The 3,834-nt window shown below is 36.0% G+C and overlaps 1 pseudogene; it reads left to right on the top strand.

Annotated features, from left to right (window-relative positions):
* The first annotated feature begins 1,148 nt into the window (after window positions 1–1,148).
* LOC132012709 (U6 spliceosomal RNA) lies at window positions 1,149–1,271 on the top strand (annotated as a pseudogene).
* Window positions 1,272–3,834: the final 2,563 nt, after the last annotated feature.

Below are 3,834 nucleotides of genomic sequence, written 5' to 3'. Positions count from 1 at the left end.
AGATTCCTGAGACTCATCCTTATTTATTTCCATATTTTCCCACCAAAACATCTATGCCACATCCTGAGATCTTCCCTTGGAATCAAGTAACTTATAGATTCAGATTGAGGACACACTTTCAACCACTGACTTAGCAATTCCAGAATCCCTCAGATTTCAGCTGGGCTCATCGTGGTGATGAGGCTTCATGCGACTCCCTACTGGCATGTTTAGCTGATCAGGTGTCAAAAGTCAAGTTTCCTTTAAACATAAGTGTTGGGGACCCATGGCCTCGGTGGCCTCATCTTTCAGAATCCTGTATCTGGGTATGGGTATACTTATTGAATGAATGGATCAATGGATCAATGAAGTCTCTCCAAAAAGTTGAAATGTAGTTTAACATTCCAGCTATCAGTCTTATAAGTCTGGAAACCAAAGGTAGCCCACAAGGGTGACCAATACAAACACTGTTTTTCTGAACCCCTGGGAAGTTCTCTTCCAAGAATTACATCCTTTAAAGGGCTTCTCCAAAACCATCAGCTCGAAAATTGTGCCTATCTTAAGAGTCATTAAAATCTTATTATCTGTTTGGAAACAAGATTTTCTGATAAATTCACTGAACATGAGAGTACCTTCCTAATCTCCTCCTATGCTCACCAGGAAGGGAAGTGAGTTCTCTTTAAGGCATGGTTATACCTAGGTCATCTATCCAAATAAATACGATTGCCCCAGTTCACATTAAATAATCATAGCTGCTCTAACTTTGCTCCAGGAAAATACCTGGTTATTGGAACAGAGAAGGAAGACTAAGTTAATCAAATGATCCCATGTAATTAAAGTTCATTGATGCATCTGCTAGATTTCTCAGCAGTATGTGTTTGCAAATGAATTGTATTCCAATGGTTCATTTGAACAAGAAATTCATTTTTCCATTAAAAAAATACTTATGAGAAGTGGTTACATTTCCAGCCTAGGCTCCCAAACTTACCTACCCAGTAACTTTGCTAGAACAGAGTATATTAGCAATGGGTTAATATTGCTTTGATGTACATGGCTAAACAAAGTAGAAGAAATAAAACTGAATAATAATACCTTTTTTAAAAAATGTGTCTTGAAGGCTCATGCCCTGAAAAAAAGATAGTTTTTAAACAAAGGGTGTGTGTATGTGTGTGTTCACTTCAGCAGCACATACACCAAAATTGGAATGGTACAGAGAACATTAACATGACCCATGGGCAAGGATGACACACATTTTCATAAAACAAAAGGGAGGTGACAGATGAAAATTTTATGAAGATTCTAAAGTAGATTTGGAGAGAAATCTGAATCTTTAGGATCCTATCCACAACTTAGAAGAGCTACTTAAACCAAGGATCACAAGGAAAGTTTTGGTATTCATGGCATTAATTCTTCCTGACCTCATTCTCTAGTGATATTATGACCTCCTTCATGGGCAACAGATATATTTGATCTACCCTCATGGCATATTTTCCTTCTTTTGTTGGTGATAGCATCTCAATATACTTTTTGGGCAAATATTCCTAACCTTCTCTCAATTTATGTAGTTTATATAGAATTGACTCCATTTCTGGGGCTTAAGAAATGTAACCAGGAATTTAGCCAGACTGAGCGTTCCAGTCCCTGATTGATTGGTCCAGAGATGAGCATACCACCTTAGGTGTTCCAGTCAGAAAATGTGTTTAACTCTTATCAGGACTATTGGGAGAAAAGACCTTCATTCCCCTAGAGTGTCTAAGCTTTTAAGATGCAAGCCTGGTGCTGTTTAGAAAAATTAATTAATTAACTAATTAATTAATTTTAAAAAACGGATTTTAAAAGTCAAGCCTACTTGGAAATTAAGCCAACACAGGAAGGCAGAGCCAAGGGATATGCAAAGATAATTCCTGACCACAACTTTTAAACACATGTGCCTCTAACCTATTTCTTGAATACATGAGCCAGTGATTTTTCCTTTGTTTCAGATATTTTTCAGTTGGCTTTCTGTAACTTTCAAGAAAAGAGTTGGTTTATTTTATAACAAATGCCAACTACTAGTGTATGTTTTAGACTACTTCCATGGCAATACTAAGGAAGACCCATGCAACCTCTTTTCAGATTCTGACACCAGGTAAGTGTCTAGAATTATCTAGAAGATTCTAGATAATTCTAAGGGAATTTGAATTACAGGACACAAGTTATTTTATCATATTTTTTCATCTGTGTGTCACTTTCTTTTTCTTGATTTGGATTAATTCTTACCATTGATCACCCATCATTAGTGACATTCTATTCCTTCCTTCTCTGTCCCCAGGGAGATTATAGAAATTTAACAAAAAGAGAAAGAGGGAATTATAGAAATGTAATGAAGATAGAAATTTTTTTTGTTAGATAATGAAAGTTCTTTTCCTCTGGTTCACTATTAATATCCATGTCTTAACAAAACCACTTAAGTTCCTTTAGGTTATTCTTCCCATATTTGTGAATAAGCAACTGTGATTCTGGGACTTCTGAAGTAATTGGAGGTGGAAGGTAAAAAGATGGTGGATCAAGGCTAAACAAAGGCATAGGGAGAGCTAAGAAAGGGATTTCCTGAGATGTGATAAACTGAGGTGAGAGCAGCAGAAGACTGAAAAAGTGGGCATGCCTTGGACAAAATCCCAGTCAAAGGAAAGAAGTGGTTGAGAATAGACAGTCAAACAATTCCCTGAGGGAGGCCTCTGGCAGTGGCCCCAGACAGGGGCTAATAGTTCAGGCTTTGCAGACCTATAAGGAGTTGTCTGTTGACTGAAGGCTGTAAAGTTCACTTTTCCTGCATGCTCTCAAGAAGTCTATGCTTAATAAATCTGGTCATTTATGTGACTCCTATAGTAAAACCCAGATGAGGAAACACTTAACATTTTATAACAAGGAAGGGGGGAGGGAAAGAGAGAGATTTTATGACACAGGATTTTTTTTTCTCTGAAAATGAACATAACCCTGGTTAATACAAGCAAGAATTTTCAACTTACTAGATTAATTAGTTGACATTTGGTTATAAAATAAACCAATTTTAAATTGCTGATTTCTGCTTTTTCTATAGCTACTTAATGTCCACAGAAAGGTTTTAATTCCAAATGGAATGGATTGCTGGTAGTATGTTAATCAGCTATTTAAGATATAAAATCTGCATAATATGCACAGATTTAAATGCAGCAGTATAAAGCCACCTTGAATTGTATGTATTATATATTTGTCAACATATTCCTTTTGGGAGACTGTGATGCTAACTTTATTGTCAAAGGTCACTTGATACATGTTCTAGGGGGCTTTCCTGACTGGGTGATGAACACATGAAAAGAAAATTTGTGTCTGTCTTGTGTCTATTCTTAAAAAACCAAAATGTGCATTATAATGAATTAAAAGTCATTATCCATTAAAATGACAGAGTTCAAAAGACTTCCATGACAAGAAAAATGGAGTATAATTAAAAACCCTGTGCATTATATACAGAGGAAACACAAGGAAATTCTGAAAGGGGGAGAGGAGACAGAAGACCTGGGGGCCTTGGGACCCAAGGAACACACAGTGATAAGTTTCCTGGATTTGTTTGGTTTGGGTATTTTCAAGTATTTATATATGTATTTATATGTATATATATACATATATATATATACATATATATATACATATATATATGTATATATATATATAGGAGGGGGTTGTTTTACTTCGTATATTCTAGACAAAAGAAATCAGCAATCCAGAAATTCTAATAGGCACAGACAAAAGAAATTCTAACTAAATTCTGCTCTCTCTCCGGCCAAAGGCCCAGAAAAAGGGCAGCCTAGCAAGACAGAAACCTTTCAGAAAATAACT

Source organism: Mustela nigripes, chromosome 2 (genome assembly GCF_022355385.1).
Source record: "Mustela nigripes isolate SB6536 chromosome 2, MUSNIG.SB6536, whole genome shotgun sequence".
Classification (NCBI taxonomy): Eukaryota; Metazoa; Chordata; class Mammalia; order Carnivora; family Mustelidae; genus Mustela; species Mustela nigripes.
Note: the sequence above shows the minus strand (reverse complement) of the source record. Positions and strands in the feature narration are given on the sequence as shown.